This window comes from Heptranchias perlo, chromosome 23, assembly GCF_035084215.1.
Source record: "Heptranchias perlo isolate sHepPer1 chromosome 23, sHepPer1.hap1, whole genome shotgun sequence".
In the NCBI taxonomy this organism is placed as follows: Eukaryota; Metazoa; Chordata; class Chondrichthyes; order Hexanchiformes; family Hexanchidae; genus Heptranchias; species Heptranchias perlo.
The window spans coordinates 31496648-31510877 of NC_090347.1; positions in this window are offsets into that span (position 1 = coordinate 31496648).

Below are 14230 nucleotides of genomic sequence, written 5' to 3' on the forward strand. Positions count from 1 at the left end.
ATTTCTTCCTCCACTTCCCTTCCACTATTAGGTGGTCTGTAGAATATATCTATTAACATGATCGATCATTTCTTATTCTTTGTCTCAATCCATATAGATTCTATTTCTTTCTTAATATTACTTATGTCCCCTTTTTCGACTGCCATTATGTTGTTTCTAATTAGTACAGGTATCCCACCCCCACTTCATCCTTCCCTATCCTTTCTAAGTACATTACATCCTGCAATATTTAACTGCCAGTCCTGTTCTTTATTAAGTCATGTTTTAATTGCCTCCAGCTCCCCTGTTTCATTTTGAATGCTGTGCGCAGGCAATTTAATTTGTTTTTATTAATTGTTCCCCTTCCTTACAGTCATTTTATACTTATGTTCTATAACTGTATTTGTTCCCTGACCATTTACGTTACCCTTATTCCTTTCCTTGGTCTGACCTTTACTCTCATCTCCGATTTCTTTTATCTTCCGACCTATGCTATTTTCACAAGATCCCTCCCCCCATCTTACTAGTTTAAAGTCTTATCCACAGCCCTATTTATCCTTTCCGTTTGGACATTGGTCCTATTCTGGTTCAGGTGGAGCCGATCTCAGCGGTACAGCTCCTTCCTGTCCCAGTACTGGTGCCAATGTCCCATGAAATGGAACCCCTCCTTCACCATCCTGATCTGCCTATCCCTATGCCAATTAGCACATGGCTCAGGTAGTAATCCCAAGATTACCAACTGTGAGGTCTGTTTTTTAATTTAGTTTCTAATGTCTGATATTCCCTTATCAGGACCACTTCCCTTTTCTTCCCTATATCATTGGTCCCAACATGGACCATGACAACTGGATCTTCCTCCTCCCTTTCCAAGTTCCTCTTCAGTTGCTCCGAGATACCCTTTACCTTTGCACCAGGTGGGCAACACACCCTCCTGGATGCTTGGTCGCAACTGCCGAGGACGCTACCTATCCGGATAATTATCAAAACCCCTATGACTACAACCTTTCCATTCTGCCCCTCCCCCCTTGGACTGCTTCCTGCTCCATGGTGCCATGGTTAGCATTCTGGCATCCTCCCTGCAGCCTTCATCATTATCCTCACAGGTAGCTTTGTACCTGTTGGATAGAACCAGTGTTCGCGGGACTTCCTTCTCTACCTCCCCTCGGTTCCCCCACCCAGCTGCCTGACAGGCACACTCTCCCCTTCCTACACCTGTGCTTTCCTCTGAGGTGTGACCGTACTCTGGAGAAAACTATCTAGATATTCCTCTCCCTCCCTTATGTGTCGGAGTGTCTCTAAATCGCACTCCAGCTTAAGGACTCTGAGTTGGAGTGACTCAAAGGCAGGGTCATTTCCTGCAAGTGGCAATCTGGGACAGTCTTGCTGTCCACAAATTTCCACATATCACAGTCCCAACACAAAGTGGGGAATTTTAACCCTCAAGAACGGGTGGGTTGGGGGTGGGGGTTGGTGTGAGGTCAAAATGCCAAAAGTTGGCAGCGGGACCGCATCCCGGTTTCAACGCACCCACATTTGGGATTAACTCAGTCACGTTTGGATGTGCTTGCGTAACCCAGAAGTCTCATCCCCACTTAATGCCGGCCGGCCGATTGTTAAAGGGGCAATAAAGGTACTTGAAACACTTGAAGTACTTAATTTTTTGTTGATTCTGCAACAGAAACGGATTTAACTTCTCCTGCACGTGTTTCCCATGGCTTCTGAAAGACACATTGAAATGGAGGTGAGATACAGAAGCTCATTTGGACCTTTAAATCTATGATTGAGACATCTCAATAAATGGTCTGGTATTGCAGCTGGTCACTCAGTTCCCTCAGGCTATCATTTAGCTGAGAGCTCTTTGTGTTTAGACCGAGATTTCATTGTTGAGACTGAGAATTCGTGTATTCAGACAAATTTATCTACATTTTGGAGTCTCCCAAACTGACAAGATCAGGATGGGGCTGCAATGGGTCGATTCCACAGTGCATCTGATGAGGAGGAAAATCACCATCCACGACAGGCATGTTGCGCAGTTCTGGGATCTGCAGGTGCACATGACAGAGGTGTACAACAGGATCTGAAGAACAGCAGAAAAGGGACCAATAGAGGGGCCGAGGTCACAGGATCACTACCCACGTGAGAGGGCATAGAGGCAGAGGCTGAGCTTCCAGGACCTCTCTGAGAAGCAGTGTGTACGCAGGCTCAGGTTGAGTCAGCAGGTGGTCACAGACGTCTGCTTCAGGAAGAGCTGCTCCTGGCTGGACCTGGTGGCCAAGCATTGTTCGTTGCATTGAAACTAACCACAGCCCTGAATTTCTTTGCCTCTGCTTCCTTCCAGGACTCCACTGGTGACATCTGCGGGGTCTCTCAATCATGAGCACACAAGTGTATAAGGCAGGTGACGGATGGCTTGTTTGCCAGGGCGTCCAGTTATGTGAACTTCCCCTGCGACGACAACAGCCAGAATGAGCAGGCACTGGGTTTTGACTCTCTGGCTGACTTCTTATGGGTGCAGGGCGCAATCGATTGCACACACTTGGCAATCTGAGGACCACCACGTGAACCAGGAGTATTCATTAACTGGAAGGGCTTTCACTCCATCAATGCACAGCTGGTGTGCGACCACAGCAAGAGATTTTTGCAGGTGTGCGCCAGAATCCCTGGGCAGCTGAAATGATGCCTTCATTTTGCGCCAATCATTCCAGACCTCTTCCAGGCAAGTGACAGACTTAAGGGCTGGCTCCTTGGGGACAAGGAATTCCCTGCAAACGTGGATCATGACAACTATGAGGAACCCCACCAACGAGTCACGACAACGATACAACCAGAGCCACATGACTACCAGATGTGTCATTGAGCAGCCCATAGGCAAAAAAGCGCTTCAGATGCCTCGACAGTTCTGGGGGAGCTCTTCAGTACTTGACAGCTAGGGTCTCCAGGATATGCGAGGAGTGCTGCATCCTGCACAACATTGCGCTGCAGAGAGGTTTACAGGTGTTCGAGGACGAAGGCGCTCCTCAATCATCCTCTGGCGGTGACAACATTGAGGAAGACGAAGAAGATGAGGAGGACGGCGATGAGCACGAGGAGGAAGAATAGGCAATGGTCCATGCATCATAGCCGCGCACATTACTGCCCAGGCGTCCAGGGATGCCCTCATCTCTCAGAGGTTCTCATTATGACATTCTAAAAATAAGGATCTTTAACATACGCACTCGTGCCACCTGGCAAAACCCACCCACCCCCCTCCTTTGCACAAAACAGTCCTTCAGCCATGCATACACCCATTGCACAGCCGCCCAATGGGCATTTCCATGTATTGGCATTGATCATCAAGCAAATGAGAGGTCCACTTGAAAGTCTGGAAGTAATAATGTGGAAGAGTTGGAAGTGGTGATAATGAATAAATTTTATGTGCCAACATGAAAAGAAATATAAATTACAACATAAGATTTCTTCAAACACCCTTGTGCATACCCTTGGTGAACTGCACTTGCTTAAACTTTCTTTTTCTACCGCTTCTACATGGTGCATCCCCTGTGGCTTCAGCAGAGGTGGAGGCAGGATGCTCAGATCCCTGCCCTGATTGCTGAGACGCTTTTGGCTTATGACCGTTGGATTTTGGAGTCGGTGAGGGCCCCGCCAAAGACTGCTTCACCTGCACCTGTGCAGAGGCAGACTTGGCCATTGGGAGAGGAGGCAACATTGCAGATATTGGTCGGGAATGGGGGGGGGGGTGCAACAGGTGAGAGTCCTATGAGTGGAGTTCCTACTTCCATCCCTTCATCCCTCTCCTGGGCCAGTGTCACATCACTCCCACCACTCTGCTGGAGAGCAGCTTGGTGAGGATCAGTGACGTGTTGTAAGGCCACTGATAAGGTATCTGTCATCCTGTTGAAGGAGGCAGATATTTCCTGCAAGGCGTGGTCATGCCTGCATAGACACATTTGTGAGCTGTGCTTGAAGCTCAATGGAGGCAGCCACTCTCTCCAGTGCAGGTATTCTAGCACTTACTTGCAGCATCACTCCACTAATGCTGGAGTTGGACTCCTCCATCCTCTCAGCTATTGTGGAGAGTGTGCGTGCCACATTTTCCAGTACCTCGCAAAGGTGCAGCTGTACCTCAACGATCGCCCCTGGGGTTCAGCATCAGCAGCTGAGCAGATCTTGGAGAGGAGGGCGCCTTCCACCGCAGACTCACGGCAGCTGCTCCTGCCACCAGTGTCTGCTCATGCTTACTTGTGACTTATGATTCATCAGGTGACAACCCTACTATCTGTCTAACAGGACTCACCAAAGTGTGAGTGTCTGCGCTGGTGCATTGCTGTTTTTCCTGTGACAGTGCACCCTCAGAAGGAATGATATCCTCTGAGGAATTGACATCATCCATATCAGCAGAATCTTCTTGTAGGTGTGTAGGTCTTGAAAGACAAAGGAAAGCGAAATGACTTAATCTTGGCACAATAACAATCTTGCCAATCTCCATACTCAGGTTTCTCATACTTCAGGCATCAATTAAATAAAGTCAGCATCTTTGTGAAATATGTGTTATATTCTGTCACCATCCACGTGAGCTTGCAGTCTCTCCATCTCCGATTGAGAGGACCGCAGATGTGCCACTTATCTCCGTTTCAAAGTGTCTTTCAGAAGCCATGGAAACACGTGAGTGAGAGGAGTCTTGTGATTGAGTACACTCGCCAAGGCATAGTGATGAAAGAGAGAGGGGTGGGGGTTGTAATCAGGATGTGGCTATGCAAATATACTCACTTTATCGGACCTGCTCAGGTCATTGAATCACTTCCTGTACTGCAGCTATGACCTGGGCACCGTGCTTCTGCTAGTTACCTCTTGTGCTACCTCCAACCAAACCTTTTTGGTGGCAGAGCCAGGTTTCTTCCTGCCATCCCTTGGAAAAATAACCTCTCTCCTGGCTCTCACTGCAGCAAGTAGCACATCTGGGGAGGCATCACTAAATCTAGGCACTGCCTTTGCTTTCCTCAACTCCATTTCTCCTTGTTCCTTCAAAATCCATTGTTGAACTGGCCCTTTAAGTAATGCAGTTCCGATCGCATCATCTGGGTGCGCAGTACGCCTGCTGCGCAGCTTGGAGATGCGAAACCTGGAAGCAAAGATGCGATCGCAGATTTATAGGTGCTCGCTTTGCTTCAGGGCTCTCCACAAGCAAATCCACCCACCCACTGAGTTCCCGTCTCGCTGTTAAAATCCAGGCCATAGCCTGCACTGCCACCTCTAATTTTTATGTATTTATTAGTTGGCAGTAATTTATGTGTGTAAAGAATCACTAGAGATCTATTATTAATTAGCTGATGGGTTAGTTTGATTTCTAATTATTTACTCTGATTATTTATTATTTACGTCTAGCAGATACTTATTTAATGCAAATTGGATCCATTTAATGTTGGTTTCCTCTACTTAGTTTATTTTGACCCCTTGGATCTATTTGGGCTATTTAGCCTCTTAGGTCTATTTGTTTACCTAAAGGATATTATGCTGTTAATACTTAAGATAAATTATAAATTAAACAATCAGCTCTAATTTCTTGGATGCGCTGATTGTCACTCTGTGCTGACTTTGATGTCACTTTTTGAGTTTTTCCCTCTGTTTGTCTGGCATCTGCCGCTCTGCGTCTCCCGATACCCTCTGCTGCTGCTCCCGCGCGCTGTTTAAATGTGCCACTCTGGGTATGGATCAATTAAATATAATGGATCAATGTGGACAGACTACTCAAGGTTCAGAAAAGCACTCCCACACGTTCGCAAACCGGCTGTTCAATTTGTATGAATTGACTCAGCCTACCAGGCCTCCTCCCCAGGTGGGGGCCCAAGCCCAATCCAAGGGATGATGCCCTGTTTAAATAGATGTTTTTGTCCCAACTGCACCCGCTGCTGAAATAAAATATCCTTGGATTAATACTATTGAAACTATTTCAGGCATGGGGCTTTTATTGCTAGGGGGATAGAATATAAAAACAAGGAGGTATTGCTGCAGTTATATAAGGTATTGGTGAGACCGCACCTGGAATACTGCATACAGTTTTGGTCTCCATACTTAAGAAAAGACATACTTGCTCTCGAGGCAGTACAAAGAAGGTTCACTCGGTTAATCCCGGGGATGAGGGGGCGGACATATGAGGAGAGGTTGAGTAGATTGGGACTCTACTCATTGGAGTTCAGAAGAATGAGAGGCGATCTTATTGAAACATATAAGATTGTGAAGGGTCTTGATCGGGTGGATGCAGTAAGGATGTTCCCAAAGATGGGTGAAACTAGAACTAGGGGGCATAATCTTAGAATAAGGGGCTGCTCTTTCAAAACTGAGATGAGGAGAAACTTCTTCACTCAGAGGGTGGTCGGTCTGTGGAATTTGCTGCCCCAGGAAGCTGTGGAAGCTACATCATTAGATAAATTTAAAACAGAAATAGACAGTTTCCTAGAAGTAAAGGGAATTAGGGGTTATGGGGAGCGGGCAGGAAATTGGACATGAAGCTGAGTTCGGATCGGTCAATGCCCTGTGGGTGGCGGAGAGGGCCCAGGGGCTATGTGGCCGGGTCCTGCTCCGACTTCTTGTGTTCTTTAGATTTGTGGTTGGGATCAGATCAGCCATGATCTTATTGAATGGCGGAGCAGGCTCGAGGGGCCGATTGGCCTACTCCTGCTCCAATTTCTTATGTTCTTATGTTCTGATGTGAAGGACCACATCGGTCACCCCAGCCCAAATAAAAAGCTTATGACGGCTGATGAGGGGCCTCCCTGTAATAATTCAGGGACCCAACCTAAATTTGGGCACCATGCACAGGACTGTTGTAGCCACAGCTTCGACAACCGCAATCAGGAGTGTTAAAATGGGCCAACGCTAATGGAATCACCTAAAGTCAGCGTCTTAGAGCAACAATTGGGACAGCTAATTGCTCAAATGACAGTTGAACAGATGAATAACAATGGTAAATCTGTGGCCAGAATGCAATCATCCGCTCCTCCTGATTGAAAGGAGGGGACGGACATCACGCAATGGTGAAGCGGGGCCTCCCTAAAGCCAGTGGTGGGGTTCTGGCGTGATCGTCGTAATCGTCCGATTGTCTCCGTCATTATCAATGGAGGCCAATGACAGAATACGTTAATAGATACTGGATCAGCTGCTACGTTCATTCATACCTCATACACTGAACGCCACGCTGAGACAAGAGGGAAGCTTATTTCTTCAACTGTTTTTGAGGGATCAATGGGCCAGGCGCATGAAATTAAGGAGGCACACTTTGACTTCGGCTAGATACAGGTCATTTTTGACCATCCCGTAGTGGTGAGAATGATAAATTGTGAAGGTATCTTAGGGTCTGATTTTCTTGAACGTTGTGGTATGATTGTTCATATAATCAACAATGTATTATGGTTTCACCAAGGGGGCCCCTCTGATGTGCATGTATCAGATGCGCACGCAGTGTTTGCGATTGAGGGACTCGAGCGACATCCCTTACCCTCACACCCACATCCAGATATACAGGCGTTTTAACTCATTATAGAGCAGTGTTTGCTTTGCACAAGCACTTCTGTGGGCACCTGAAGGGAGAGGAAGTAGTTAACGGGCTGACACATGTTAAAGTTAAGCAGCACCCTATTCCTGCAAACCACGGTTGAGGCACTGTTACAGCAGGGTATTATACAGCAGGGCACTTTCACGGCCAATTCGCCCATTTGGCCTGTTAAGAAACCGGATGGGAGCTGGAGTCTCACGATTGATTATCGGAAGCTAAATCTGGTGACCCCAGCTTGCTCCCCGGTGGTGAGACGAGACCCCCACATTATTATCCCAGATACCAATGGAAGGCAACTGGTTCTCCACACTCAATATTTCCAACGAGTTCTAGAGTATTTCTGTAAGGAGGGAGGCCCAATATAAATTTGCTTTTACTTTTAGGGATCAACAGTATTCCTGGACTTGCCTGCCACAAGGGGTTCCTAATTCTCACACTATTTTTTATAAGAGAATGGCTGTAGCGGTCAGTAGCTTTTCACAGCTAGATTGTTTGTTACAGTATGTCGATGATCTGCTTCTTTCCGCCAAAACCCATGACAAATATATACAACTGCTTCGGGAACTGCTGCAGCTTCTGACAGATGCTGGTCTTAAAGTTAACCCTCAAGAGGCAAACCTCCTGCAACCTGAACTTACTTTCCTCGGCATTAACATCTCGGATGAAGGACGCAGCCCCGATCATCTTAAAGTAGATGCGATCCAGAGACTGCCCCTGTCTGCTTCTGCAACAGTTTTGCAATCTCTTTTGGGGTTGGTGGGCTACCAGCGATCGTTTATTCCACAATTTGCCGAGCTCGCCAAACCACTGTGTGACCTGCTGAAGCTCCAGGATAAAGAACTTAAAAAGATAACTGCACACATTAAGGCAATCAAACAGTTAAAAGCTGCATTGATGTAAGCTAGGTGCCTTAGCTCACCCAATCCAGATAAAGCATTCCACCTCGACTGTTGCTGCTCCTGATCAAAGCTTGGCTGCAGTTTTATGCCAAGAGGTTCAGAAAAAAACTACTTCCCATTGCATTTGTCTCACGGATTCTCACTGGAAAGCTTTCCTGATAAATGCTCCGGGCTGCTCCAACATATGCTTCAGGATTTCCCTGACAGATGCTCCAGGCTTCATCCCACCAATGCCCTAAGATCTGCTCAACAGATGCTCCAGGCTTCCCTGCCCTGATACTCGATGGTACATCCCTAACGTACACTCCAGGCTCACTCTGAATCTGCAGCTACCATTTTAATCTAGTGGGATGGAAGCCTGTGTCCTATTGTTTTGAACTGAATCTAATTGCCAAGATTCTGCAACCAACCTTCCTGGCTTTACCCAACATTTCAGTATTAGGGAACTGGTGCTCCTGGCTTCTTCTGATGATATGTGAGGATTTCTTCATCAGATAAGATGCCAGGCCTCTCCCAGCTGAAGTACTGGAATTTCTCCAATGATATTCCAGACTCTATTAATAAATAATTTAGAACTTTCTTACTGGGACTTCAAGCTCCTTAGGTGTATGGTCTAGAATCATGCTAATGATAACATTCCAGAGTTTCCCTAATATTGATTTCAGGACTCCTTGATGGATGCTCCAAGGTTTCCCTGACAGATACTCCAAGTTTGTTGAGGGCAACTCCAGGCTTCTGTCAGTGGACACACCATGATTATGTAATCGTCATCTAATGTTCTTCTCACAGCATCTGAGATTCCAATCTCGTTCCCCTACCCCGATACTTCAGTCTTTACTGATTAACACTCTCAGGTTCTTTGATGAACACTTTGTCCTTCACTAGTGGATCACTCGTTGAGTAGATCTGGTATCCTTGACTTAACGCAAACAATTTAAAAAAAAATTCTAGTTCCTAACAACATAAATATTCTTTTTGTGATGGAATACAGAGTGAAGCTGTAACTCAGGTAACTCCACTTAATGTTCTCAGTGAAGCGACTTCTATTTTGATCTGGGCTAGTTCATTATTTCCTTCGATGGATACATAGGCAAGATTCAGTTCTGACACGCAATGTGAAAAATGCTTTATATAAAACATGAATATAAGGATAGAAATAGGTAAATAAAAATTTGAATATTGCAAGTATGTGGCATGACAAGGTTGCCATTAACAGTCTGCAGACAGCTTAATATGACTGTGTTGCTTTGGGGTAAGGTTCTTCTGTTTAATATGCCCATTGTCTGACTGCTTTTTGCTGATTAAACTAAATATTTAGAGGTAGATTTTAACCCCACGAGCGGGTGGGAAGGTAAAAATCATAAAGTAAAACCTGACCCAACCCGTCCACTTCCGGTTTTAACAGGGGCGGGTGACCAACCCGCTCTCAGGAGGGGGGGGGAGGGGTCAATCAGTAAATTTTTTTTAAGGAGGCTGCGGGCCTCCATTTTGAGAGGTTTTTGATTTTTTAACTCCTGGGGGCCGGGGTTCCTGGGCGTTCTGCTTCACGCCACACAAGAGGAAGCGAGAAGGCCCGGCTCAGCAGGTAAGTGCCTTTATTGCACTGCTTGTTGGCCCGGAGGAGCAGGAATGTTTTCTCCAGGCCCAACAAGCTAACTTGCCGCGACCCCATACACGCGATCGGCCAACCTCCTCCCCATGTCCGACCCCCCACGATCTCTGATCCCCCCCCTCACGATGTCCGTCCCCCACCACGATCTCCTACCCCCCATGACTGAGCACCTGATGACCCCCCAATGATCGCTGACCCTGACCCCCCCCAAGACCAACCCACTGATGAGCAACAACCTCCCGGCAACCCACCAATGGCTGACCCCCCTCCCACCCCCCCACCCAATCTAAGACTTACCTGCTGGCATCCACTCCCTGTCTGCTCTCCCATCCAACTGACAGCCAACCAGTCAATCCAGCTGGCCTGTCGGGCGGGAAATCTAAAGAAAAAAGATGAAAGACGTCCGGAAAATCTGTACTTCTGAGTTTCCAGTCAGGAATTCCACCCACCCCCCCCCACTCTTCCCGGCTCCCCATTAAAATTTACCCCTTAATGTTTGCTTATGTATTTTCTGAGAATTATGTATTTAAAGAAGAAGACTTGCTGACAGGAGGTGGGAGCAAGTTGTAGTGCAAGGGAATGTTACTCTGCTTCATTCTTTGCCCAAGATTCAATGTGAACGGGCTCACATTTAATTTTGTTGCTGAAGAATTCAGCTCGCCAATGTTGCAAGACTCACACTGCCTGCAAAGAATGAAACAACAGAGAGAGTTTTCTTCATGATTTGTGTGGATTAACCTTCTGGGTTACTATTTTCTGCAGCTGTCTAACGTTTCAGAATTGCTAGAAGCACTGCTTATAAATGGGTGCTTAGCCTTGACTGTTCACTTCAGACATAAGTGGGAGTTCATCAATAGAAAATAAACAACACAGTAATCACAGCTGCACAATGTCACGGATTGTGATTCTCTTTCAGCCATTTAAGAAACCATAGGTGGCTCTGAACAGCAGGCCAAGCACTAATGAGAACATTTTTATGTTTATTTGAGCAATAAAAATAACTGAAATAATAAAATGAACTATACAGGTCTAGCTGCTATTACGTAGATTTATTGTGAGACTATTCCTTTAATTCAGCTCTTTGATACTATTTGGCTCAGTAACTCCTCTCAAGTCAATTTTCCTGATATCATGTACACGTATTGTTTATATTCAAAAGGAGTAAACGAGAGATCTGCTCATGGCCCTGCGGACTGCCCCGCGTGATGTAGTGTCATACACCAACACAGCTCCAATTTTGGAAATACTCGAGGTAATTCCTCTCTAAGTCAACCAAATGTTTAATTTCCGCAGCAAATGTGGAAACTGGACACAGTGCTTTGTACCAAAACATTGCACACTGCTCGGTAATGAATTACTATTACCCAGTGTAACTTGCTAAGAACTGCATGGCAGTGTAAGACAATGAATAAAGTTTTAAAGGACAATGACGTTGACCTATTGTACAGCGCACCTCTGGAACTATCTTCTCAAAGAGAGCAAATCTCCATATAGATCTATAATTTTTACTGAATTTTATCACTACAGATATCAGTCCCTCAAAAATTAATACAATAGAAGTGATTTTCAGATGTATTTGGAACTTTTTACAGAACTTTCCTGTTTTTATTAACTCAATTCAGTTAAGTAAAAAACACAGTGGGACCTTCTTTCAACACTTTGACATTCTTGGGAAAATAAATTACAGTGAAGGGCATACTTCACAAAGAATGCTTTTATACGGCTTCTTTCTTAATGCAGAAATGCATATTAAGTCAATGGCTGAAAATAGTTCTGTCTCAGGTGTTGGACATATGGTGAGAAAGGAAGAGCTAATCTCAGTCAGGCTCGCCCTCAGTAACTTGATATTATGTACTACTTCCCACTCTAGCTCATCTATTGCGAGACCTCAAACTGTGGAACTCCTTACCTCCAAGCATCTTTCCCTTCTACAATTTTCATGCTTGTAAAACCTAAGCTTTACGTCACCTAATTACTACTTCCCGATTTACCTTATCTCTTTTACTTGTTTCACTCTTGGTGCTCTGCAGCATGTATCTTGGTCTCTCGGGTTAAAAAAACCCATCACGAGCTGGTAGATGCACACAACTCCCCTACATCCTCTTCGCTAACTATGCACCATTCTTTTTATACAATGTGCATGTTCCAGCTTCATATTTTGTAAACATTTTAGGATAAGCTTGCCTTTCAGCATGTTCCTGGACTGGTGTGGTGCTCATTTTCTTGTTGAGTGAAATGCTCTGAACGAAGTGGTGCAGTAGCTTCAAGATGGATAGCAGCAATCATTATTAGAGTGTACATGCCTTTGGTGCTTGGTTGGTAAATATATTCAGGAGATAAAACTGGTTGCTTCTGTTGCTTAATAACTGAAGGGGATGTACAAGTTAGTATGCTAGAAACAAACCATCCGGATTGTCTTTGTTCCATCTGACTACTTGGACAAAAACGGCCAAAGTGCTTTTTAAACAGTTCATCCAAAGCAAGTAACACATCAATTGCATTAGTTATTTAAGTTGCTCTTTAGGGATAGTATCCAATGTGCTATAAGCTGACAAGTACAAACACATGTGGCTCTGATTTACTAAGTGGACAGCTAAAGTGTAACACGAGGGCCAATTGTCAGAGTATGCATTGCTGGTGGGAACCTTGCCCATCAGCCATGCTTACTGGGAAATCACAGCCAGCTTGATATGAATTCCTTGATATGTGAGCCCAGGTGACTAAGGTCCCCACTGGCAGCACATATGCAGAAAATCAGCCCGATGAAATAAATATCCCATCAACGTCTAGCAAAGAGCAATTCGCTTTAAAAACTTTACTCTGAGACAGGAATTCAAAACGTAGAATAATAGGTGACAGGTGGTGGCAGTGGATTGCACACTGCCTTCTCATCTTTGAAACCTGGACTTCAATCCAGCCCAGACTGATGGGATGAAAGTCTTCTCTATTAGGTGAAAGTAAGGGCCCTATCTGAAATTACTTTGAGCAGTCTCAATCTTGCTCCTGTTTGACCACAAAACCACCTTAATTTGGCACAAAATTGGCAATTTCAATCATAGGGCCTAGAAAAATGTCGTGCAGTTGCAGTGGGGGTGGGAGGAAGGTGCTATTTTTTTGAAAGGGGTGCTCGTGAGACACATTGTTGGTTCCAAAGAACTGGGCTTTTGTTCTAGTTTTGAGAGAGTAACATTCTTCGCTTTTAACATTTGGTGTCAGTAGCTAGTCATAGAATCATAGAATGATATAGCACAGCAGGAGGCCATTCGGCCCCTTCGTGCATGTACCGGCTCTTTGAAAGAGCGATCCAATTAGTCCCATTCCCCTGCAAACTTTTTCCCTTCAAGTATTTATCCAATTCCCTTTTGAAAGTTATTATTGAATCTGCTTCCACCATCCTTTCAGGCAGTGCATTCCAGATCATTACAATTTGCTGCATGAAGAAATGGTTCCTCATGTCGCCTCTGGTTCTTTTGCCAATTACCTTAAATCTGTGTCCGCTGGTTACCGACCCTTCTGCCAACGAAAACAGTTTCTCCTTATTTACTCTGTCAAAACTGTTCATGATTTTGAACACCTCTATCAAATCTCCCCTTATCCTTCTCTGCTCTAAGGACAGCAACCCCAGCTTCTCTAGTATCTCTACATAACTGAAGACCCTCATCCCATTCTAGTAAATCTCCTCTGCACCCTCTCTTAAGGCCTTGACATCCTTCCTAAAGTGTGGTGCCCAGAATTGGACACAATACTCCAGCTGAGGCCTAACTAGTGATTTATAAAGGTTTAGCATAACTTCCTTGTTTTTGTACTCTATGCCTCTGTTTATAAAGCCAAAGATAACGCATGCTTTCTTAGCAGCCTTCTCAAGTTGCCTTGCTACCTTCAAAGATTTGTCCATGTAAACCCCCAGGTCTCTCTGTTCCTGTACCTCCTTTAAAATTGTACCATTTAGTTTATATTGCCTCTCCTCATTCTTCCTACCTGCAACACTTCAGACTTCTCTGCATTAAATGGCATCTGCCATGTTTCTGCCCATTTCACCAGTCTGTCTATGTCCTCCTGAAGTCTGTTGCTATCCTCCTCACTGTTTACTACATTTCCGAGTTTCATGTCATGTGCAAACTTTAAAATTATAGCCTCTACACCCCCAAGTCCAGGTCATTAATAGATATCAAAAAGAGCAGTGGTCCCAAT